The sequence below is a fragment of the Ambystoma mexicanum genome, chromosome 13 (assembly GCF_040938575.1).
Source record: "Ambystoma mexicanum isolate Mex_15411 chromosome 13, UKY_AmexF1_1, whole genome shotgun sequence".
In the NCBI taxonomy this organism is placed as follows: domain Eukaryota; kingdom Metazoa; phylum Chordata; class Amphibia; order Caudata; family Ambystomatidae; genus Ambystoma; species Ambystoma mexicanum.
In genome coordinates this window covers 22,872,889-22,899,147 of record NC_090938.1, presented here as the reverse complement: position 1 = coordinate 22,899,147, position 26,259 = coordinate 22,872,889, and the positions used below count along the sequence as shown (strand labels likewise).

General features: G+C 51.2%; 1 protein-coding gene across 3 annotated transcripts in view; it reads left to right on the top strand.

Moving 5' to 3' along the window:
• The first annotated feature begins 19,725 nt into the window (after positions 1-19,725).
• The window catches only part of USP49 (ubiquitin specific peptidase 49), a 621,874-nt gene continuing 615,340 nt past the window's right edge, over positions 19,726-26,259 (top strand). For 2 of the 3 annotated variants that reach the window (XM_069633038.1, XM_069633041.1), the window contains exon 1: positions 19,726-19,865. The gene's annotated coding sequence lies outside the window, so the exon portion shown is untranslated. The remainder of the gene's footprint in view (positions 19,866-26,259) is intronic. The other variant, XM_069633039.1, reaches the window with a different exon arrangement.

Genomic DNA, 26,259 nt, shown 5'->3' with positions numbered 1-26,259 from the left:
GAGGCGGAACCGGCAAAAGAACCCAGCAGAGGAAAAAGCCAAGCAAGATTGTACTGGCTCCGAGCCGAACAGAGAAAGGAAGTCCGAATTGGCGTAGCGAAACTGAGAGGGTAGCAAGAACAGACAAGAACATGAAAACAGGGTCAAGGAGGACAAGAGAAGTAGAGAGGAAGGGGCAGCGTAAAGGGAAACCTCCCCAGGGGTGGAGTACAAGGAAAAGCACTGCAACCAAGTGATTCATCAGGAATGATCGGACAAACACAAGCATCAGGGGGGCGTAGCCTGGCTATGAACAGTCGGCCGGGCAAAGACTAGACCGACTACACCCATGAAGTGAGGTGGCTTAATGGAGCCTCCATCTTTTCCACACCTTCCACGGCCGCAGCGTGACAGTTAAGTCCTGTATTACAGAATACAGTTGACGCTGGGTTTCTCTGGCCCGGAGCGGTATATCGCTCAGCCGCAACCTGTAGGCCTCGTCATCCATCTTCAGGTGTTCCAAAATGGTTGTTTTAATTTCTGGGTCGGTGGTGTCTCCTGATGGATTGGAGGCCTGGTATGCCCTGTGCATGGCACCTGTCAGAAGTAGGGCTATGTAGTGACCCCACCGATCTACAGGCCACTGCATTACGAGCGACCCTCTCGAAGTTGGTGAAGAAGCCAGGGTCCTCGCCGGGTTGATACTTCTGCAGTACTCAGGTTGGTGTCACAGGATGCCCTCTTGATCCCACCATGACCTCAGTGATTTGTTAAAGCGTTTCCTGATTCTTTTCCTGTGTTGCGGCTTGGATGTGTATGGCTTGCTGGAAGGCCTGACGGTCAGCCTGTGCCTGATGACTCTGCACCTAGAGTATTTGCTGGATCTGTTGCTGAACATCTGCAAGGATTTTGATGACTCCTTCCATGGCACGTTCCTGGATCCCACCGCTGCCACCACTTTGTGAAAGGATGAAGGAAGCGTGTTGCCTGAACCAAAAATTATGATTTTATTGAGGAAGGTACAGAGGGAGATATGCTAATAAACTTGCTTCAATCTCTTAAATTCTGCTCTTCTCAGGGCCTCTGTAGTATGGATGGGCTTTCCTGTCCCCCTCTCTAGTCCTTGTAGGCCCACCGGTGCTCGTTGCTGCTTCTCTCTCGAAACTGCATCCGTCCTGCAAGAGGAATAGAAGTTCTCTCTTAGTCCGTTGTCATTTTCAGGTTTTATAGGGGGTTGAGTTGGCTTTAGCCAATCAGTATCGTTATTGTTTGTGTCCCAATAAAGACTCCTCCAGAACCCCTCCTTTTCCTCTCTCCACGGGTTGCCACATTGCCCTGCCACCAAGCACCCGCCAGCGGGAGAGACCGGCCCCTGTGCTCTCAGGAACCAGGGAATAGAGGATCCGTGAGGGCCGTTCAGCATGTAAGGTTGTGCGGTTGGGGGACAACAACCCGCTGCATGCCGAACATGGTAGCGGGACGTGTGTTCCTAGCGTTCCGTCAGCAGGGCGGCTCCCATCATGTCCTGTCCCATCCACCCACTCCAGACCCGATTCGACTTCCTCGCCGTGGAACGGGCCCTTGTTGGCCCTTTCTGTTGCATCTCCTTCATGCGGCATACAGACTTTTCTGCCACGGGACAGGCCCTTGTTGGCCATACTGGCTGCATCTCCCTGTATACCAGCTGCATCTCCCTTACGTGGCATACTGGTGACCCACGGCATCCTGGAGCCCCGGGTACTGTTATTGCAAATTGTCATGCCAAGGGTAAAACAAACAAATCGCACAACAACATCAGATGGCAAGCATTACAATAACTGCTAAAACTCCTACTGACCTTGTGGGTCATTTTGGAACACTACTACACACATTCTTATTGACGCACACTGCTATACACACTATCTACAAGGGTACACTACCAGAGGTTGGACAATTATTATCTGGTAAATCATGATGGTAACTACTTGACCCCCTTGCAGTTCTGGCCAAAACTGATGACATGCTGTTATACTGGGCCTACCTTAAGCTTATCACATTTGCGGTATAACTGCATTATAAAGACGCCTTGTTGTCCTGGTATACATTTACACACACATAAATATATATTGTTGTGTAACACACCTTTTGGAGGTCTAGCACTGCAAACTTGATTAGTCCAACAAAACAGTAGGGAGCGCCTCACTAGCCGGCAAAGCCTCACCAGAGACACCGGGCCACATCGGCTGGGATGGTCATGGGGCAGCCCCTCCTTCCCAGTCCACAAGAGAGTGGGGATCTAACCACTAGCCGGCAAAGCCGCACCAGAGACACCGGGCCACATCGGCTGGGATGGTCATGGGGCAGCCCCTCCTTCTCAGTCCACAAGAGAGTGGGGATCTAACCACTAGCCGGCAAAGCCGCACCAGAGACACCGGGCCACATCGGCTGGGATGGTCATGGGGCAGCCCCTCCTTCTCAGTCCACAAGAGAGTGGGGATCTAACCACTAGCCGGCAAAGCCGCACCAGAGACACCGGGCCACATCGGCTGGGATGGTCATGGGGCAGCCCCTCCTTCCCAGTCCACAAGAGAGTGGGGATCTAACCACTAGCCGGAAAAGCTGCACTGGGGATATTGGCACCACATCGGCAGATGGTCATGGGGCAGTCACTCTTTGTCCGCTCACCCATGGTGGAGTGCACTCCACTAGCCGGCAAAGCCGCACATGGGGGTACCGGGGGCCACATTGGCTGTCATCTCACCAGCAAGTCTCTACCCCTTCTGGGTTCAGCTTGCAGGCTGCCGCTACAGAGCCGGTGAAAAGTCTTTGCCGCCCCCACCCACTTCCGATGCTGCAGGATGGTAATTCCAGCGTGGTCTGGGTGGTCCTTATTCCTTGCGGCAGACAGTTGTCTGGAGTCTTTTGGACCCCCTCTCCTCCATGAGGATAGGGGTAATGGGAGGACACTCTCCTTAAGTCCTCCCACCAGGCGAGGAACAGCTGACGGCAGCGGGCAAGGCCACATCTATGTTCCCCCCAGGCAGGAGTTATTTCTTGCTACCACGGTGGCGGCAGCCTCACTGTGTTGAGGCTCCCTGCTGCAGGAGTTGGCACGGGCAGCGATCAGGGCTGTGCCATGCCTGGGTTCCCCTCAGGCCAGGGATCCTCTCCAAGCACTACGGCAGTGGTCAGGGCCCGAGAGGTTCTCTCTTCTTGGCAAACACCCATTATGGTGAAAAAGCAGCGGCAACGGCCGTGCCGTGGCCAGGCTCCCTCAGGTGGGAGTGGACGGCAGTGCTCTTGGACCGCAAAGCCCTTCGTGGCCTGTCTTTTGACAGGCCGCACAAACACTATCTCAGGGGAGACCCGGGCCAAGGCTGTTGCATCCTTGTTGCCTCCCCCAGGCAAGAGGTTGCTGTAGTGGGCTATGGGGTACATCCACTGCGGCGGCAGTTCCTGTCACGCCACTCTTCTCTCGTTGATGGTGTTGGGGCTGTAGCCTGCTGTATGACCGGCTCCTGGCTCTTTGGCCGCAAGGATAGACAGGATCACGGTTGTGGCTTCCATCAAAGAAACCGCTGCAGCATCGGCTCTTGCTCTGCCGTTCTTCTCCCCCGAGTCCCGTTGCCCCAGGCAGGAATGTTCTTTGGGCAGCGCACCTCTCCCCCAGTCAGGTGCACCTCTGCTTGAGGCAGTGCACTTCTCACCCAGCCAGGATTGCCCTTGCTTGAGGCAGTGCACCTCTCCTCCGGATGGGAGCGCTTGCTTGAGGAAGTGTACCTCTCCCCCGATGGGAGGGCCTTGCTTGAGACAGTCCACATCTCCTCCCGACAGGAGGGTCTTTACCAGGTGTCCAGAGGGCAGGACGCTCCACTGTCTTCTGCTCCAGGCAGGAGCACATCCAGGTACTGCTTATCTCTCCCAATCCGGAGCGTTCTGCTCTGCTTGATTGCAGCAGCGGCACTTGCCGCACTGCTTGTCTCCCACAGGTGGGAGACCAGTACTGCTTTTGGCAGCAGAGCCCCTCTCTCCCCAGGCAGGAGCTCAAACTATTGCGGCGGCATGGGCTGCTTCTCTCCCCAGGCAGAAACTCAAACTAATGTGATGGTATGGGCCACTCTTCTCCTCCATGCAGGAGCTCAACCTAATGTGACAGCGCGGGCCACCCCACTTCCCCATACAGGAGACTTACTTTCAGGAGGTGTCTTGTTCACTCATGGCGGCACCTGCAGCGGCTGCTACCCGCCTGCAAAGACTGGAGGGGGCTATCTGTACTTCTGCCCTCTATATGGTAGGGTAAAGGCACAGAACACCCTAGCCAAGGCTCTGAATGGGTAGCAATGGACGAGCAGCAAATCAGGGGGTGATGCAGGCAGGTTCTTAAAGACAGTAAGTCCGCAAGCCCCACAAGGAATGTCCACACACTATGTTAGGTGATAACACAGCTTCTTTATATAAAATAAGGTTCAGTAATATATATATACATATAAACAATCACACTGTGTACTCAGCTCTATTCAAAGAATGGCAAATATATACACCCTTTGTGGTACCACACAATACTTAAATTCAGTGATAGATGCACTAAGTGTGTTAGGCAGAAACCTGTGCAGTTCCCTTATGGACCACTGCAAAAGACTTAGGACTACTGGTGTTGGCAATAAACCCAATTGGTAGCAGCCTGTACCACCCAGATTTACCTGGTAGCTGTGGCTGAGCAGCCAGACTTCTCTCAAGAAGAGTTAGACAGTATATAGAGTATCCAAAATAGGTACGGAAATACAGTAGCACAAGCAAAAACTGACCAGAGCTTTGGTATAAAAGTATATCATTATTTATTTAAAAACACACTTGTAAAATACACTAACACTAATATGGCAAGCAAGTTCAAACACAGTCACTCTCAATATATATACACATCCCTGATTACTTATTGAACAAGTCTTAGTTAAAACACCACTTATTTGCAGACAGAGGTGAGCGCTTAACCTAAGATGGCACTCCAATAAGTTAGTTAAAAGGGAGGGAAAAGGCAGAATTAGGACAGCACACAATACCAACACTTTTAAAAGAACCACAGCAAGTCAGAAAAAGGCAGAGTCTACTGTTAGAGCAAGAACGTTCATAGGCCAGGCCCACTCTTGGAGAGAGCAAGGCGGAATGTGTCCAAGATCACACAGTTGAATAATACTTTAAAATGTCTGTGCAGATAGTTCAAAAAGGGTCGGATCAGTCTGTTGCAAGGGAGGCCAGGCGGGACACAGTACCTGAAATGGTGAGAAAGCTCCAGCGGGGGCAGTTGTTCCTGGCAGCGGTTGCAAGTTGATGCTTCGTCGAGGGGAAGAGAAGATCTCGGCGTGGAGGAAAGCTGGAGGTTGTTGCACTGCCAGGGAAGAAACCAGCTGCAGAGTTTCCCGGTTAAAAGGTACTACCCTTTTATTCGCGGTAGTGGTGAAGCGTGGCTATCCGGCTGCCGGGGTGCTTGGCACGGGTGATTTGACCACGAGACGATCCAGGAAGGCGAAAAGAGGGCGAACTGGTTATGCCCACCAGTTCAGAGGAAGAAGACTCTCCGGGGTGAAGCTCTTCTCTGTCGTCGGGAAGTGGTGAGGCGGTTCAGCAGGGCTCCACCGGTGGTGTCGTCGTTGCAGGTCGGCTCAGCTTCTCCCTCTTCGGATTCTTTGGTCCTGTGGCGACTTCTCAAGTTCCAGTCCCCAAAGCCCTGCATTTATGCAGAAAACCCCCATTCATCAGTCCTAGCTGTCACTCAGACATGCTAAGTGGTGAGCCGGGCGGCTCACCACTGGGCCAATCACACAAGAGTGTGACTTGAGTTGCAGAGGCAACTCAGTCCAGGGTGCCTAAACCCCCCCTCCCACACATTCTGTAGACCCAGATAGAGTGGCACCACTTTTGGAGGCTTCTGTGCAGAAGCCCGCCAAAAAGTGGAACAAAGGGCTCGACTTGGGTTGGAGTTACAGAGGCGAACACAAACGCCATTTTAAAACCGAGTGCTGACAAAAAGACCCAACCAGGGAATAAATATTAAATAGATAACCCGGCGGTATCTTTAACATTGCACCAAAAAAGTGGTGCGTTTAAAATGAATGGGAAAATCCCATAGGAAATATTCCGGGGGAATATTTCGCGTGGTAACCACTGCCACCAGCCAGAAACTCGACAAGGGTGGACTGCACAGTGCCCCCTCGAAAAACAGACCCAGGGGCAATCTAATTACCCCTACCAGCACTTGCACAATATGATGGATTGTACTGGTTCTGTTCACAATTTAAGACTAGTAAAGTCAATGGTGACTTTACATGCCCTGGGAGACAGTAGTCAGTCCCAGGGTATGGAGTCTATGTTTGGGGGTCACTATGACACCCATGTGTTACTGCACTGAGGGTGCTGTGTAACACACTTACCAAAAACATATGAAACCCTATTGAGTAAAAGACCCCATAGCCCATAAAACACATTACAAAGTCAAAGGATATCTCAAATCATGTCTAAGAGTGGGAGAAAAAGAGTCTCACTCTTAGCAGGAGAAAAAAATAAACCCCAAAAAATCCAGCAATGCTGCTGGGGGACTCACTAGGTTTGGGAAATTAGCCTTAACAGAGAATTCTCCCTAATACTCGCCCCCCCTCCCCCCAGACTAAGGGACAGGAGGATTTAATCCACTCCTGGATGAATCTCATACCTCTAGTCGATGACATACATCCTAGAGAGACCATCAGCATTTTGGTGGTGTCACCCTGACCTATGCTCAATGGTGAAATCAAACCCTTGGAGGCAGATTGACCATCTCAATAGTTTTGGGTTTTTCCCCTTCATTTGCATTAACCATCTCAAGGGTTGGTGGTAGGTCTGAATGACAAAGGTAGAACCATACAAGTATGGCCTAAACTTCTTCAGTGCCCACACAATAGCAAAACATTCTCTTTCAATTGTTGCCCACCTTGTCTCAGGATCCTTCAGCTTTCGGCTGATGAAGCAAATGGGGTGCTCCCTACCGTTCTCATCCAGTTGGCTAAGGACTGCACCTATACCTACATTAGAAGCATCTGTCTGCACAATGAAAGTTTGGTGATAGTCAGGAGCTCTCAGTACTGGTGCTCGGCAAAGCGCTTTCTTCAGGTTTTCAAAGGCCTGATTGCACTCCTCATTCCATCTGACCTTCTTAGGGAATTTTGGAGAGGATATTACATTCAGTGGAGAAGCTATGGTCCCAAAGTTCTCTATGAAATTCCTGTAATACTTAGTGAGGCCTAGGAAGGCTCTCACCTGGGTTTGAGTAGTAGGTGTTGTACAATTTTGCACAGCTTCAATCTTACTGAGCAAAGGCCTTATTTCTCCACCTCCTACCTCATGCCCAAGGTAGACTACCTTACTCTGACCAATCTGGCATTTACTTGCCTTTATGGTCAGACTGGCCTGTCCAAGAGCCTGCAAAACATGTCCTAGGTGGTTAACATGCTCTTCCCAGGATTGGCTGAATACTGCGATGTCATCCAAGTATGCCATGCAGAAGTCCTCCATCCCAGCCAGAACCTGATTTCCCATCCTTTGGAATGTTGCAGGTGCATTTTTGAGTCCAAAAGGAATAACCTTAAATTGGTATAAGCCAACCGGGGTAGAAAATGCAGTTTTCTCTTTGGCATGGTCTGTCAGGGCTATTTGCCAATAGCCTGACGTAAGGTCAAATGTGCTGAGGAACTTGGCTGAACCAAGTCTATCCACCAACTCATCTGTCCTTGGCAAAGGGTGGGCATCAGTCTTGGTGACTGCATTAAGAGCTCTATAGTCCACACAGAATCTCAATTCTTTGGATCCTGCCTTTGGTACTAACACAACTGGGCTAGACCATGGACTAGTAGAGGGCTCTATTACCCCGAGATCAAGCATTTTCTTGACCTCCCCTTTGATGTGGGTCCTTACATTTTCTGACATTCTATATCCTCTGCTTTTGACTGGCAGACAGTCGCCAGTGAGTATATCATTCTGGCCCCAAAGGGTCAAGCCTGGTGAAAGTGAGAACAGGGAGGCAAACTGATTTAACATAGATTTGCACTCCTCTTGTTGCTCAGGTGTCAGATTTGAAGAGAGATTTACTCCTTCAATCTTTTCATCCAAGGGTAAGCCTCTGAGGAGTTCAGGGAGAGCTTCACTCTCTTCTTCCTCTTCTGTTGAAGCTAGAAGCAAGGCTCCTACTTCAGGCCTGGAGACATACGCCTATAGTCTGTTGGTGTGGAAGACTCTGGGAGCCTCCTTGGGATTGCCCAAGTCCACCAGATAGTTCACCTCTCCAAGTTTACCCACAACCTTGAAGGGTCCCATCCATTTATCTTGCAAGGCCCTCTGCCTTGTTGGGATCATAACTAGAACTAGCTGGTCTTGAGTGAACTCAACCATGTTAGCCTTTTGATCATGCCAATGCTTGACCAAAGCTTGCCCAGCTTTCAGGTTATCACTAGCGTCTGCCATCATGTGTGACATTCTCCTCCGGAGACCTATCATATAGTCAGTCCCTCTGACTGGCTTGGGGGAAGGAGCCCTCTCCAACCCCTCCTTAATCAGGGCCAATGGACCTCTGACTGGATGGCCATAAAGAAGTTAAAAGGGAGAATAACCTACTCCCTCCTGAGGGACTTCTCTATAAGCAAAGAGAAGGCATGGCAGTAGAAGGTCCCACTTTCTTTTAAGGGGATCCTCCAAAGCACCTATCATGCTCTTCATGGTTTTGTTGAACCTTTCTACGAACCTGTTTGTCTGAGGGTGGTAGGCGGTAGAGAACTTGTAAGTAACTCCACAGGTTTTCCACATGGCTTTCATGTAGTGGGACATAAAATGTGACCCCCTGTCAGAGATTACTTCCTTAGGAAACCCAACCCTGGTAAAAAATACCAAGGAGGGTCTTAGCCACAGCCTGAGCTGTAACAGTCCTCATAGGAATTGCCTCGGCGTATCTAGTAGCATGGTCTACTACAACAAGGATAAACCTGTTTCCTGAGGAGGTTGGAGGATCGAGGGGACCAACAATGTCAATCCTTACCCTCTCAAATGGGACTCCCACTACTGGGAGAGGCACTAAAGGTGCCGCATTCTTGGAACCAACCTTACCAGAAGTTTGGCAGGTGTGGCAGCTCTTGCAAAACTTATCTACCTCAGCCCCCATCTTTGGCTAATAAAAGTAGAGTGAGAGCCTTTCCTTGGACTTCCTGAAACTCAAGTGACCAGCCAAAGGAATCTCATGGGCCAGTTGCAAGAATGGTTGTCTGTTTTCTTGAGGTACTACAAGCCGCTTGTAGTCTCCAGGTGCAGACTCAGTCGGTTCACTGTAGAAGAGGCCATCTTCCCAGTGCAACCTATACTTGCCAGGCTCTTGCCCATCAGCCTGAGAAGCTGCCTGTTGGCGAAGACCTTCCAGAGTTGGACATTCTCTCTGTCCCTTACTGAAGTCTGCCCTGTTGGGTCCACCTTCTGCCAGTAAAGACTGCAGCTCAGGATGGTCAACAGGATCCAGTTCTCCAATGAGTTCCTGGCCTTCCACTAGCTCCTCTTCAGAGTCTAGCTCAACCACACAGGGTTGTACCTCCCTCTCAGCCTCAGCTGGAGGTGGAGTTACAGGTGTAACTTTGGACAACCTAGGGGGAGTCCTTGTTGGAAGCACTGGAGTGCTTGCTGCTGGCTGTTTCCTAGAAGTCTTGGGTTTCCCCTTTGCTTCTTGTTGTTCAGAGATAGCAAGCTGTAACTCCAGTGGAGTAGGAGTGATATCCTTCTTCATCATCTCCTTGGGAGTACCTCTCATGGTTCTCTCCCTTGCAGGTCTGGTGGGCTCCTGTAACTTTTTACTAGGAGGTCTGGGGGTATGTGACACTAATCCAAGAGTCTTCAGGTAATTTCCCAACAGAACCCTTCCTGGTACCTCACTTTGTATGCTGACAGGTATCTTCACAGTCATGTATTTACACTGGATGAGAACTGGTAACTGGGGAAGCATCTACACAGGCCCTCCAGCTAACTTGGTGAGGCGTTTGGGTGCCTTAGCAACATCCTCTGCCTGAAAAAATGATTTATCCACCACAGTTATGCTGGCCCCAGTGTCCCTAATGGCAGGAGTCTCCTGACCATTCACCTGGACACTGTCCTTATAATACTCTTTAGTATTATCCGGGATAGAATTATATACATCTAAATTCTGCTGTTCCCACAACCCCAGAGACACTAAAGAAACACTAGCTGAGACTCCAATGGGTTCATCAGCTAGTAACAGAAAGTTTCCACTGGCCATCTGTACTTCCGCCTCTGGAGTGAAGGCTAAGGAGACAGTGTGGACCCCTGAGGGTTTAACCTTACATCTGGGATTCCCTTTCACATGGTCAGGCGAGCTACAAACATAGCATTTTCCAAATGCTTTCTGGAATGGTGGCTTGCTCTGACCTCCCTCTGGTTTGGCACCAGAAGGTACACTAGCCTGATTCGGTTTCCCTTGTGGCTTACCCTTATTGTTTTGTTTGGGGCCCTCTTTGGGATTGGAATTATTAGAATTCTCTTTGGAGTCTTTTTTAGGCTGTTTCCCCTCATCCTTTTTCTGAGTTACCCCAGAGTCCTTGTGAGTAGCCCTGTTGGCAACCCACAAGCCAGCAGCCTTAGCTAGTTTTCTGGAATCTAATTCCTTTGAATCAGCCAAGTGCTGTCTGAGCTCAGGAGAGCAGGCATCATAAATTGACTCTAACATCACAAGATTCGCCATTCCCTCATAAGTGTTCACCTTGTAACCCTTAATCCATCCCTCTAAGTTCTTCAAATGTTCACTCACCCAGGTAGCCCAAGGGGTACCATCATGCTTTTTGAGGGTCCTAAACCTCTTAAGGTACTGGGAAGGGGTCTTCCCAAATCTAGCTATCAAAGCTAGCTTCACACATTCATAATCCTTCTTATCCTCCTCCCCCAACTCCATTACACCATCAGTTGCAACAGGGGGGGCCTAGAGAACAGCCAGGAAAGTAACTCATTTCCTGTGAGGTTCTGAAGCCCATGATTATACTCAAACAGACTCAACCAATCCAACACATCCAACTTAGGCTCATACATACCCACAAGCTCTTTAGGCATCTGGGGTCTTTTGGGACTGGAACTCCTAGAGGATCTGGAGAGAGAAGCATTTTCAACAGACAATTTCTTCATCTCTAACTCATGCTTGAGCTCCATTTCCCTGAGCCTTAATTCTTGATTCAGTTCTTGGTGTCTTTGTTCTGCTTGAGTATTAAGGTTCTTAAACTCCAATTCAAGTTTCATTTTCTCTAGTTCCAGATAATGAGGACTAAATGTGGGACCTGGCAAAGGTCCAGTAGGTACAGCTGGTAGAGCAGATAGAGGCCTAGGGGGACAACTACATCATCCTCACCCTCCTCTTCTGGTTCTGACTCAAGATTATCAATACTTTGATCAATATCAATATCATCACTGTGATCTACATTCTCTGGGAGAGTGGGTTCGTCTGAACCATCACCCAGACTTTGGTTTGCTAACAACCTTTCTATTAGCTCCATTTTCTTGCCTTTAGTCAGGAGATTCTTATGCTTACAGAGAACTCTTAAACAATCGGCAGTTTTTGTAGCAAGGGACTCTTGACTATAACTTTCCATAGTTGGCAGGTTAGAAAATAAACTTTTTAGTGCTAAGCTTTGTGGTTAGTTGCACTAAGGTATCTATAAGCACACTAAAATGTATACTCAATACAAATCCCACCGCTGTACACCAGTGTTAGGCAGAAACCTGTGCAGTTCCCTTAGGGACCACTGCAAAAGGCTTAAGACTACAGGTGTTGGCAGTAAACCCAATTTGTAGCCGTCTGTACCACCCAGATTTACCTGGTAGCTGTGGCTGAGCAGTCAGACTTCTCTCAAGAAGAGTTAGACAGTATATAGAGTATACAATATAGGTACCAAAATACAGTAGCACAAGCAAACACTGACCAGAGCTTTGGTATAAAAGTATATAATTATTTATTTAAAAACACACTTGTAAAATACACTAACACTAATATGGCAAGCAAGTTCAAACACAGTCACTATCAATATATATACATCCCTGATTACTTATTGAACAAGTCTTAGTTAAAACATCACTTATTTGCAGACAGAGGTGAGCGCTTAACCTAAGATGGCACTCCAATAAGTTAGTTAAAAGGGAGGCAAAAGGCAGAATTAGGACAGCACACAATACCAACACTTTTAAAAGAACCACAGCAAGTCAGAAAAAGGCAGAGTCTACTGTTAGAGCAAGAACGTTCATAGGCCAGGCCCACTCTTGGAGAGAGCAAGGTGGAATGTGTCCAAGATCACACAGTTGAATAATACTTTAAAAAGTCTGTGCAGATAGTTCAAAAAGGGTCGGATCAGTTCAGAAAAAGTTAGTTAGCGGGTCCCAGGCCACCCTAGGATAGAGAGTCAAGGTTTTACGGGACACCTTGATCAGTCTGTTGCAAGGGAGGCCAGGCGGGACACAGTACCTGAAATGGTGAGAAATCTCCAGCGGGGGCAGTTGTTCCTGGCAGAGGTTGCAAGTTGATGCTTCGTCCAGGGGAAGAGAAGATCTCGACGTGGAGGAAAGCTGGAGGTCGTTGCACTGCCATGGAAGAAACCAGCCGCGGAGTTTCCCAGTTAAAAGGTACTACCCTTTTATTCGCGGTAGTGGTGAAGCGTGGCTATCCGGCCGCCGGGGTGCTTGGCATGGGTGATTCGACCACAAGCCGATCTAGGAAGGCGAAAAGAGGGCGAACTGGTTATCCCCACCAGTTCAGAGGAAGAAGACTCTCCGGGATGAAGATCTTCTCTGTCGTCGGGAAGTGGTGAGGCGGTTCAGCAGGGCTCACCGTTGGTGTCGTCGTTGCAGGTCGGCTCAGCTTCTCCCTCTTCGGATTCTTTGGTGCTGTGGCGACTTCTCAAGTTCCAGTCCCCAAAGCCCTGCTTTCATGCAGAAAACCCCCATTCATCAGTCCTAGCTGTCACTCAGACATGCTAAGTGGTGAGCCGGGCGGCTCACCACTGGGCCAATCACACAAGAGTGCGACTTGAGTTGCCGCGGCCCAGACAGAGTGGCACCACTTTTGGAGGCTTCTGTGCAGAAGCCTGCCAAAAAGTGGAAGAAAGGGCTCGACTTGGGTTGGAGTTACATAGGCGAACACAAACACCATTTTAAAACCGAGTCCTGGCAAAAAGACCCAGCCGGGGAATAAATATTAAATAAATAGCCCAGCGGTATCTTTAATATTACACCAAAAAAGTGGTGCGTTTAAAATGAATGGGAAAATCCCATAGGAAATATTCTGGGGGAATATTTCGCGTGGTAACCACTGCCACCAGCCAGAAACTTGACAAGGAGGGACTGCACAGTGCTCCCTCGAAAAACAGACCCAGGGGCAATCTAATTACCCCTACCAGTACTTCCACAATATGATGGTTTATACTGGTTCTGTTCACAATTTAAGACTAGTAAAGTCAATGGTGACTTTACATGCCCTGGGAGACAAGTCAGTCCCAGGGTATGGAGTCTATGTTTGGGGGTCACTATGACACCCCTGTGTTACTGCACTGAGGGTGCTGTGTAAGAGACTTACCAAAAACATATTAAACCCTATGGAGTAAAAGACCCCATAGCCCATAAAACACATTACAAAGTCAAAGGATATCTCAAATCATGTCTAAGAGTGGGAGAAAAAGAGTCTCACTCTTAGCAGGAGAAAAAAAATAAACCCCAAAAAATCCAGCAAAGCTGCTGGGGGACTCACTAGGTTTGGGAAATTAGACTTAACAAAGAATTCTCCCTAACACTGTGCAGATAGTTTTAAATAGGCATGTGAATTCTTAAGTGAGGTGTAACAGTTTAGATAAGGGAAGAAAGGCAGGTTAGTTGTGAATAGTGGCAGAATGCTTTATTTAGACTAGATACACAATTCTGTGTGAGGACCTGCCCCCTTGGGCAACCTGTAATGGAAAAATTAAGGAGTAACTTATCTTGGCTTTTACAGCCCAAAACTGTTCAAATGTTCAGCTCAATAACCCTTTACTTTCTTCTTAAAGATTCTACCACCCCAATATACCTCAGAGGACACAGGGGAAAGGGATCCAAGACGAATCTGGGACCCCTGGATGACTCCTGAGGATAGAAGATGCTCTTCCTCATCACAGTACCTTTGGTGCCTTGGCAGGCGAAGTGGCAGGGTTTCTCGGTTTCACTTGAAGCTTCCCTTCGAGGATGGACCCCCTTTGGAAGAAGGAGCCATTGGGAGGCTGAGTACAAGAAGAAAAATTGAACCAAAGTATTTCTGGAGCACAGCAGTTTTGTTCTTCGCAGTCCTCTCTGTTGGTCGACGATTTCTCCGACTGTGGAAATTCTGGCACACTACACTGCATTCATGTCAGTTTCAGGCAGGGCTATCTCAGGCATTGTGTCACACACAGAAACCAGACACTCCTAACACAGAATGTGAGTTCAGTTCACGTTGAACTCCATACACACAGGTGCCACCCCTAGGGTGTACCCGTGACACACAGCACCTGGGAAGGCTCCAGTCTGTCTGACAGGAGGCAGTCGCAGAGCCGTCTATGGTATTTTCACCCAACAACCAGTCAGGAGGAAGGGACAGAGTCAGAGCTTCCCAGGACTTTGGGAAAACAAGGTAAAAGGCAATTGAAATCAAGACGCCACAGTGGCCATCTTGCCTTCTATCAGAAATCCATTGATTCCTATGGCAGGGCCTGCATGTATCAAAATGGAGCACACGCAGAGCCACTGCCAGGTCAGCATGTAGCTGCCACCAGCCCATACCCTGCTCTATGGGCAAAACACAGGTGCCCCAAAACACACATAAAGGGTGCAAGGATGTACCACCACCCATGGGTGCCATAAAGGTATCCCAGGGTGTTGTTCACCAAAAGGAAAACATGAAGAGCTGCACTGTTGGAGGTCCAGGCTGAACCTCAGTGGCGGAAAACACAGAGAAAACACACACAGAGAAGTGGTAGGAGAAGGAGGACATGTCCCCCATAAGGTATTTCCAGCATCAGACAGCCCCCCAGTAGGGGAGTCCTGAGCTTATTGTGCTCTTTACTTCAGTGGCAGGGCCCACAATGCTCTTTCTGCCCGAGGCAGGGAGATTCCTTTATTGTTCTTTTGATTGCAGTGACCACACCGCATTCACTCCCTCCAAGCGGGAGGTTTTTCCTCCCCACCCCCCATTGCAGCGGCGGCAGAGGTTGCTTCTCTCCCAACCTCCCCATGCAGGAGATCTAGCCCTTCCCTGGGCGGGAGCTAACAAGGATGGTCTGCGGCAGCAGCGGCTGCACCGCTCTCTCTCACTCCTCCAGGCGCGAGGGTTCATTGTTTATTCAACACCACGCTGCATCTGTCGGTGCGGCGGTGGGCCGCTTCTCAACTCCCCCTGCGGGAGCTATGCAATGTATCTTCTGTACGCCTGCAGCACTGGTGGAAGCCACGCTGCATCCTTCCTTCCCTGGGTGGGTTGATTGTATCCTTCAACGGGTGCAGCACGAGCCGCGCACCCATCGCGCCCCTCAATGCAGTCGGACACAGGACGGGCCAGGCAGGTCGGCGCTGCAGATGTCCTCTCTAGGGGGCTGAGCGCTGTGCATCGGCAGCGGCTCAAAGGCCGCGCTGGGCATGGCCCACCCCCCCCCCCCCTTCCAGAGCAGCTGATCCTTTCTTTTTTTGCGAGTGGAAGCCAGCAGCAGCATACAGGTTCTTCGACGCTCGTCGCCAGATGTTAGGGGGCCGGGGTCGCCAGGCCCCACCATCTGAGGATGCCCGTCGTAGGCCCATTATTAGAACACTGTGCATGGCGGCAAGAGCCACACAGACACAGGTCTCTGCTTCAACTGCAGAGTGGAAGCCCGCTCAGCACCTTTATTAGGGTGGGTCACATGCTCACGTATGTGTCCCCAAACATATGATTCGGCACAAGCCTAATTTATGTTAAAGTTACTTATATAGCGCACTGTCACCAACGGAATTGGTCCCCAGGCGCTCTGGAGGATCTGTAAATGAGAAGGTGGGATGGGTTAGTAAGGTGAAGGAGTGAGTAGGATAGTGAGAGGAGTAGTGTACTGTTGGCAGCTTCAACTCGGTAGACACCGGGTGCTGAGCTTTGGTGCGAGTATTGGATCGGTGTCAGTCCACGTGTGCTGTTGGTGCAGCTTATGTGTTGTTGCAGTGTGGTAAAGTGCGTGCAGCTTGTTGTGCGAGTGATGGTTGTGGGGGTTTTTTTGTTTAGATAAGTATGCAGAGAGTTTGAGTTTATATTGGTTAGTGGGTTATGTGACATTCAACATGCAAGCATTCACAGTTCTGTCTAAGTGTAGTACTTGCTGACCTACATAATTAAGTCTGAGTGTGGCACTCACTAATCTTCACAATATTATCTAGATACCGCACAGGCTAATGTGTCAGGTTCCTTATCCTGTTGGTGTGGAATGTCCCAGCTTCCCTCCTCCTCACCTGTGTAATCTGTGTCTTCTTCCACTGGGCTCAGAGATTGGCGGGATCTGTAGTCCTTTTCTTTTTTTATTGATAGCTTGTGTCTTGCACGGGAGGAAGCCACAGTGAAGGCTTTTTAAAAGCACTTCCCTGTGACCCCTTTCCCGGGAGGGACAAATAAGGGGAAAAAGCCAGATGTGGCAAAAAAAACCTCTAACCGGTGTGCAGCAGGACTCCGTACAGAAAATCGGCTCTAACTGTAGTGTATGACGAGTAGTCAGAGTTGGAATCCGGATGGTTCAAATCCACAAACGTACCCAAAAGGTAGAGGTACTGGGAGCGGGAGGTACTCCGTCGGATATGCCAAAGGGTTGGCGGGAAGAAGGAAGAGTAGAATTGAACCAGGGGAAAAAGGAAAGCGGAAGCACCGCTCGTAACGAAAGGCCCGTATAGTGCAAGGCAGCGTACGGGAAGGCTGACAATGAGAAAGTTAGGGAAAAAACGGAGGAGAGAGGGGAAAAGAAGTTCAAGCAGACAAGAAAGGAGTGAAGAAAAGGTAGTTTCCGAGGGAAACCGGAGCGAACAAGCGTAGTGCAACAGCGGCAGCAAAGGAAAAAGTTGACCGAAAGGTTGCAACGCAAGGACTGTACGCAGGTGTGTGTCTAAAGTAGGACTACGTGCATCCGGGTGGAAAAAGAACTAGACTGCTAGGTGCACGTAGACCGAGAGACGTGGCGGAAAACAGGAAGTGCAGAGACACAGACGGGGCCACATGCACCAGTGTCCAATGCAGCGCATGACATAATGTTCCAAATTTAAGTGTGGGACATGCTACCTTCTCAATTCCTTTTAAGTGTTGTGCTTGGTAATCTTCATAATTCCGTCTAGGTGTGGCACTCGCTAACCTCCACAATATTATCTAGATGCGAGGCAGGCCGAAATTAGGAAATCCGTCGAAGTGTGGCACACGCTAACATTCACAATTCTGTCTAGATACGGCGCAGGCTAATGTTCTCAATTCTAAGTGTGGCACATGCTAACATTCAAGTTCTATCCGGGTATGGCTTATGCTAACATTCATATTTCTATCTAGATACAACGCAGACCCATGTTAGGAAATCTGTCTAAGTGTTGCACATGCTAAAATGTTCAGTTTCATCTAAGTATGCTGCTTGCTAATACTCATAATCCCATCTAGATGTGAGGCAAAGCTATGAATTCTAAATGCGGCGAATGCCAACATTCACATTTCTAACTTTTCAATTGGAGTTCTATCAAGTGTGGTGTATGCTAAGCCTTCCTAATTTCATCCAAGTAGGCAGATGCCGACATTCACATACCTATCTAGATGCGACGCAGGCTAGCGTCCACAATTCCCTTCATGTGTGACACTTGTTAACATTGACTAGTATATTAACTAGTATATTAGGATGCATTGCAAGGCAACATTTCAAACACTGTCATGGTTGAAATCCGGCTGGTGGTCACACAACTTTCTAAGTATGCATGGGCTAAGTCTATGGCAGTGTATGTTATGGGAAGGTGAGGTAGAGTGGCAGGGGCTTTCTGGTTTAGAGTAATTACTCTACATCCCACCCATGCCACACTTACAGTTTTTGTTGGTGTCTGTTAGTTGCTGGCTTCATTGGCTTCCCCTGCGGACACCTGCAGACACTTTCTGGAGCCGCCAATGTAGGAGCCGCCCTTTGCCTCGGCCCTTAGCCCACGGGGCTGCCGGGCAGAGGGCTGTCCTGGGAGGGCGAATTAAGAGTTGATGAGGGACCAATCATCAGAGCCTGGGGGCGAGAAGGGAGGCGGGATGAAGAAGCTGGAAGGGTCGGGGAGGGAGAGAACTGCGAGCGGGGCCAGGGGCTCCAGAAATTTAACAAAAAAGCCTTTGAACCCGGGCCCACGAGGGTCCTGGGGGTGGGAGCGCACTCACCTGCCTCTCCAGCTGCACTCATAGCTCGTTGCTGACTTTGCAACAGTGTCTCTCTTCAAGGAGCAGGGCAGTAAGCCCTTGCTGTCACGTTAAGGTGGCATAGCTCTCAACCTTTCATGGCCCCTGGGTGGGTGAAAACACCTGATTTTGTAGGGAGCTTGGCTGTTGAGAGAGCTGCCTAAGTGGCGGGTGACACCCCCTAAAAGCGGGTGAGTTGAGAGGTATGATGGACACCTGGGGTGGTTGTATGAGTAGTCCATTGTATAAGAAGGGGTATTTTAGTATTCGTCTTCAACATAGTTTCAAATTGGGGCCAATGTCACATCTTTGATTTCCCATCTTTTCCTAGTGTGAATTAAAACATACATGCATCATTCCATGTGGTAGATGTGATTCCAGTCCTGGTTTTAACTTTGCATTTTGGTACTTGCTACAATCACCCAATTATAAACCCAGGACTACAAGTCCCAGAATGCAAAATTAAAAGGTCTCCTCGACTGGCAGTTACTAGAATGCAATGGGACATGTTGGCAGAGAAATGAGCCGGGCCCACCATGCCAAGGTGGGAATGAGTTTCTAGTTTTTTCCAGTTTCAGTGAATGCATCTGCTATCTGTACTAATGTGTATATGCTCCTAGCATGTGTCCTGTTTGAAGGTGGGCAGCATTGGGCAGGGACAGCTTGTGAAGGGTGGCCACAGCACGGGGCTGACCAGACACTGTCCCTTTAAGCCCCCCCTCAGCCCTCCCCAGGGGAGATACTTGTGCTCACACTGTCTCTTTAAGGGCCTCTTTGTCTCTATCATCCTTATATACCCCCGTGTCGCTCAACCAAACGGCGCCCGGATTCACAGACCGTCTACGCCTCCATCGTAATCCTCGCCCCTTTTTCCTGCCCACGCCCCGCCCTGTTCAAGTTTGCGTACTCTGAGGAGCGTAATAAGCGTAAATCCATAGCCCGGCCGTTACCCGTTTCTCTCTCACTTTTTACGCCGTATGCGCAGAATGTGGGGATCATTGGGCACAATGTCAGCCTCAGTGGCGTAAAGCGCTTTCCTGAATAGAAAGCCGGCTGGGCAGATGGACTTGCTCCTTCGCAATGTTTCCGTGGCGTTGTGATTCGCCCAAGTGGCTGCCAATCAAAGGCAAAATTGGATACGGGAGAGGCGGGAAGCTGGTGAGCATTGCTCCGCCCTTGCTATTCTTATTAGTCTTTGATAGGCGTAGACGGAAACCAATCGGAGTTTATCTCCACCCCTTTGACCTGATTGGCGTGAGCTTGGCCCACTGGCGGCGTGGGTGGGCGCGATATGTCGGTGTGGGCGGGGTTTAGTCCCACGGTTGCTGACAGCTCGCGCGTGCTGATGATGGCGGTAAATAAAGGATAAGGCGGTTGGCGGCGGAGGTGCGCGCACTTCAGCGGGGGAGCGCGGGCGCGCGCGCGGTGGACGGGCCGCAGGTGAGAGGTGCGCGCATTTCTATTTCAATGTACAGGTTACGCGGGGTTTCTTGGGTCGGTTCCCCAGGGGTGGCCGTCATTGTGCATTGGGGTCAGAGCCGGGAGCCAAAGGGTTAAGCCCCCCTTCCTGTGTAGTCTGCACCCCATGGAGGCCTCATGAAGTCAGCAGCGCCCCCTACACCACTGAGCCCCCACTGCATGGACCCCCACTCTATAGAACTCTCCATGAAGACCCCCCACTCTATGGAACTCTCCATGAAGACCCCTCCATCACTGAGCCCCCACTGCATGGACCCCCCCACTCTATAGAACTCTCCATGAAGACCCCCCACTCTATGGAACTCTCCATGAAGACCCCTCCATCACTGAGCCCCCACTGCATGGACCCCCCACTCTATAGAACTCTCCATGAAGACCCCCCCACTCTATGGAACTCTCCATGAAGACCCCTCCATCACTGAGCCCCCACTGCATGGACCCCCACTCTATAGAACTCTCCATGAAGACCCCCCACTCTATGAAGACCCCTCCATCACTGAGCCCCCACTGCATGGACCCCCCACTCTATAGAACTCTCCATGAAGACCCCCCCACTCTATGGAACTCTCCATGAAGACCCCTCCATCACTGAGCCCCCACTGCATGGACCCCCACTCTATAGAACTCTCCATGAAGACCCCCCACTCTATAGAACTCTCCATGAAGACCCCTCCATCACTGTGCCCCCACTGCATGGTCCCCCCCACTCTATGGAACTATCCATGAAGACCCCCCACTCTATGGAACTCTCCATGAAGACCCCTCCATCACTGTGCCCCCACTGCATGGACCCCCCACTCTATAGAACTCTCCATGAAGACCCCCCACTCTATAGAACTCTCCATGAAGACCCCCCACTCTATAGAACTCTCCATGAAGACCCCTCCATCACTGAGCCCCTACTCCATGCCCCCCACTCACTAGAACTCTCCATGAAGACCCCTCCATCACTGTGCCCCCACTGCATGGACCGCCCACTCTATAGAACTCTCCATGAAGACCCCTCCATCACTGTGCCCCCACTGTATGGACCCCCCACTCTATAGAACTCTCCATGAAGACCCCTCCATCACTGTGCCCCCACTGCATGGACCCCCCACTCTATAGAACTCTCCATGAAGACCCCTCACTCTATGGAACTCTCCATGAAGACCCCTCCATCACTGTGCCCCCACTGCATGGACCCCCCACTGTATAGAACTCTCCATGAAGACCCCCCACTCCATGGAACTCTCCATGAAGACCCCTACACCACTGAGCCCCACTGCATGGACCCCCCACTCTATGGAACTCTCCATGAAGACCCCCCACTCTATGGAACTCTCCATGAAGACCCCTCCATCACTGTGCCCCCACTGCATGGACCCCCCACTCTATAGAACTCTCCATGAAGACCCCCCCACTCTATAGAACTCTCCACGAAGACCCCCCACTCTATGGAACTCTCCATGAAGATCCCTCCATCACTGAGCCCCCACTCCATGGACCCCCCCACTCTATGGAACTCTCCATGAAGACCCCCCACTCTATGGAACTCTCCATGAAGATCCCTCCATCACTGAGCCCCCACTCCATGGACCCCCCACTCTATAGAACTCTCCATGAAGACCCCCCCTCTATGGAACTCTCCATGAAGACCCCTCCATCACTGAGCCCCCACTGCATGGACCCCCACTCTATAGAACTCTCCATGAAGACCCCCCACTCTATGGAACTCTCCATGAAGACCCCTCCACCACTGAGCCCCCACTCCATGGACCCCCCACTCTATAGAACTCTCCACGAAGACCACTCCATGGACCCCCCACTCTATAGAGCCATGGACCCCCCACTCTATAGAACTCTCCATGAAAACCCCTACATCACTGAGCCCCCACTCCATAGAACTCTCCATGAAGACCCCCCACTCTATGGAACTCTCCATGAAGACCCCTCCATCTCTGAGCCCCCACTGCATGGACCCCCACTCTATAGAACTCTCCATGAAGACCCCCCACTCTATGGAGCTCTCCACGAAGACCCCTCCATCACTGAGCCCCCACTGCATGGACCCCCACTCTATAGAACTCTCCATGAAGACCCCCCACTCTATGTAACTCTCCATGAAGACCCCTACACCACAGAGCCCCCACTCCATGGACCCCCCACTCTATGGAACTCTCCATGAAGACCCCTCCATCACTGTGCTGACACTGCATGGACCCCCCCACTCTATAGAACTCTCCATGAAGACCCCCCACTCTATGGAACTCTCCATGAAGACCCCTACAGCACTGAGCCCCCACTGCATGTACCCCCACTCTATAGAACTCTCCAAGAAGACCCCCCACTCTATGGCACTCTCCATGAAGACCCCTACACCACTGAGCCCCCACTGCATGGACCCCCACTCTATACAACTCTCCATGAAGACCCCCCACTCCATGGAACTCTCCATGAAGACCCCTACACCACTGAGCCCCCACTGCATGGACCCCCCCACTCTATAGAACTCTCCATGAAGACCCCCCCACTCTATGGAACTCTCCATGAAGACCCTTATACCACAGAGCCCCCACTCCATGGACCCCCCCACTCTATGGAACTCTCCATGAAGACCCCTACACCACTGAGCCCCCACTGCATGGACCCCCCCACTCTATAGAACTCTCCATGAAGACCCCCCCCCACTCTATGGAACTCTCCACGAAGACCCCTACACCACAGAGACCCCACTCCATGGACCCCCCACTCTATGGAACTCTCCATGAAGACCCCTACACCACTGAGCACCCACTGCATGGACCTCCCACTCTATACAACTCTCCATGAAGACCCCCCCACTCTATGGAACTCTCCATGAAGACCCCTACACCACAGAGCCCCCACTCCATGGACCCCCCACTCCATGGAACTCTCCATGAAGACCCCCCACTCGATGGAACTCTCCATGAAGACCCCTCCATCACTGAGCCCCCACTGCAATGACCCCCCACTCTATGGAACTCTCTATGAAGACCCCTCCATCACTGAGCCCCCACTCCATGAAGACCCCCCACTCTATGGAACTCTCCATGAAGACCCCCGCTCTATGGAACTCTCCATGAAGACCCCTACACCACAGAGCCCCCACTCCATAGAACTCTCCATGAAGACCCCTACACCACATACCCCCTACTCCATAGAACTCTCCATGAAGACCCCTACACCACAGAGCCCCCACTCTATAGAACTCTCCATGAAGACCCCTCACTCTATGGAACTCTCCATGAAGACCCCTCCATCACTGTGCCCCCACTGCATGGACCCCCCACTCTATAGAACTCTCCATGAAGACCCCCCACTCCATGGAACTCTCCATGAAGACCCCTACACCACTGAGCCCCACTGCATGGACCCCCCACTCTATAGAGCTCTCCATGAAGACCCCCCACTCTATGGAACTCTCCATGAAGACCCCTCCATCACTGTGCCCCCACTGCATGGACCCCCCACTCTATAGAACTCTCCATGAAGACCCCCCCCCCACTCTATAGAACTCTCCACGAAGACCCCCCACTCTATGGAACTCTCCATGAAGATCCCTCCATCACTGAGCCCCCACTCTATGGAACTCTCCATGAAGACCCCTCCATCACTGTGCCCCCACTGCATGGACCCGCCACTCTATAGAACTCTCCATGAAGACCCCCCACTCTATGGAACTCTCCATGAAGATCCCTCCATCACTGAGCCCCCACTCCATGGACCCCCCACTCTATAGAACTCTCCATGAAGACCCCCCCCTCTATGGAACTCTCCATGAAGACCCCTCCATCACTGAGCCCCCACTGCATGGACCCCCACTCTATAGAACTCTCCATGAAGACCCCCCACTCTATGGAACTCTCCATGAAGACCCCTCCACCACTGAGCCCCCACTCCATGGACCCCCCACTCTATAGAACTCTCCACGAAGACCACTCCATGGACCCCCCACTCTATAGAGCCATGGACCCCCCACTCTATAGAACTCTCCATGAAAACCCCTACATCACTGAGCCCCCACTCCATGGACCCCCCCCCACTCTATAGAACTCTCCATGAAGACCCCCCACTCTATGGAACTCTCCATGAAGACCCCTCCATCTCTGAGCCCCCACTGCATGGACCCCCACTCTATAGAACTCTCCATGAAGACCCCCCACTCTATGGAGCTCTCCACGAAGACCCCTCCATCACTGAGCCCCCACTGCATGGACCCCCACTCTATAGAACTCTCCATGAAGACCCCCCACTCTATGGAACTCTCCATGAAGACCCCTACACCACAGAGCCCCCACTCCATGGACCCTCCACTCTATGGAACTCTCCATGAAGACCCCTCCATCACTGTGCCGACACTGCATGGACCCCCCCACTCTATAGAACTCTCCATGAAGACCCCCCACTCTATGGAACTCTCCATGAAGACCCCTACAGCACTGAGCCCCCACTGCATGTACCCCCACTCTATAGAACTCTCCAAGAAGACCCCCCACTCTATGGAACTCTCCATGAAGACCCCTACACCACTGAGCCCCCACTGCATGGACCCCCCCACTCTATAGAACTCTCCATGAAGACCCCCCCACTCTATGGAACTCTCCATGAAGACCCTTATACCACAGAGCCCCCACTCCATGGACCCCCCACTCTATGGAACTCTCCATGAAGACCCCTACACCACTGAGCCCCCACTGCATGGACCCCCCCACTCTATAGAACTCTCCATGAAGACCCCCCCCCACTCTATGGAACTCTCCACGAAGACCCCTACACCACAGAGACCCCACTCCATGGACCCCCCACTCTATGGAACTCTCCATGAAGACCCCTACACCACTGAGCACCCACTGCATGGACCTCCCACTCTATACAACTCTCCATGAAGACCCCCCCACTCTATGGAACTCTCCATGAAGACCCCTACACCACAGAGCCCCCACTCCATGGACCCCCCACTCCATGGAACTCTCCATGAAGACCCCCCACTCGATGGAACTCTCCATGAAGACCCCTCCATCACTGAGCCCCCACTGCAATGACCCCCCACTCTATGGAACTCTCTATGAAGACCCCTCCATCACTGAGCCCCCACTCCATGAAGACCCCCCACTCTATGGAACTCTCCATGAAGACCCCCGCTCTATGGAACTCTCCATGAAGACCCCTACACCACAGAGCCCCCACTCCATAGAACTCTCCATGAAGACCCCTACACCACATACCCCCTACTCCATAGAACTCTCCATGAAGACCCCTACACCACAGAGCCCCCACTCTATAGAACTCTCCATGAAGACCCCTCACTCTATGGAACTCTCCATGAAGACCCCTCCATCACTGTGCCCCCACTGCATGGACCCCCCACTCTATAGAACTCTCCATGAAGACCCCCCACTCCATGGAACTCTCCATGAAGACCCCTACACCACTGAGCCCCACTGCATGGACCCCCCACTCTATAGAGCTCTCCATGAAGACCCCCCACTCTATGGAACTCTCCATGAAGACCCCTCCATCACTGTGCCCCCACTGCATGGACCCCCCACTCTATAGAACTCTCCATGAAGACCCCCCCCCCACTCTATAGAACTCTCCACGAAGACCCCCCACTCTATGGAACTCTCCATGAAGATCCCTCCATCACTGAGCCCCCACTCTATGGAACTCTCCATGAAGACCCCTCCATCACTGTGCCCCCACTGCATGGACCCGCCACTCTATAGAACTCTCCATGAAGACCCCCCACTCTATGGAACTCTCCATGAAGATCCCTCCATCACTGAGCCCCCACTCCATGGACCCCCCACTCTATAGAACTCTCCATGAAGACCCCCCCCTCTATGGAACTCTCCATGAAGACCCCTCCATCACTGAGCCCCCACTGCATGGACCCCCACTCTATAGAACTCTCCATGAAGACCCCCCACTCTATGGAACTCTCCATGAAGACCCCTCCACCACTGAGCCCCCACTCCATGGACCCCCCACTCTATAGAACTCTCCACGAAGACCACTCCATGGACCCCCCACTCTATAGAGCCATGGACCCCCCACTCTATAGAACTCTCCATGAAAACCCCTACATCACTGAGCCCCCACTCCATGGACCCCCCCCCACTCTATAGAACTCTCCATGAAGACCCCCCACTCTATGGAACTCTCCATGAAGACCCCTCCATCTCTGAGCCCCCACTGCATGGACCCCCACTCTATAGAACTCTCCATGAAGACCCCCCACTCTATGGAGCTCTCCACGAAGACCCCTCCATCACTGAGCCCCCACTGCATGGACCCCCACTCTATAGAACTCTCCATGAAGACCCCCCACTCTATGGAACTCTCCATGAAGACCCCTA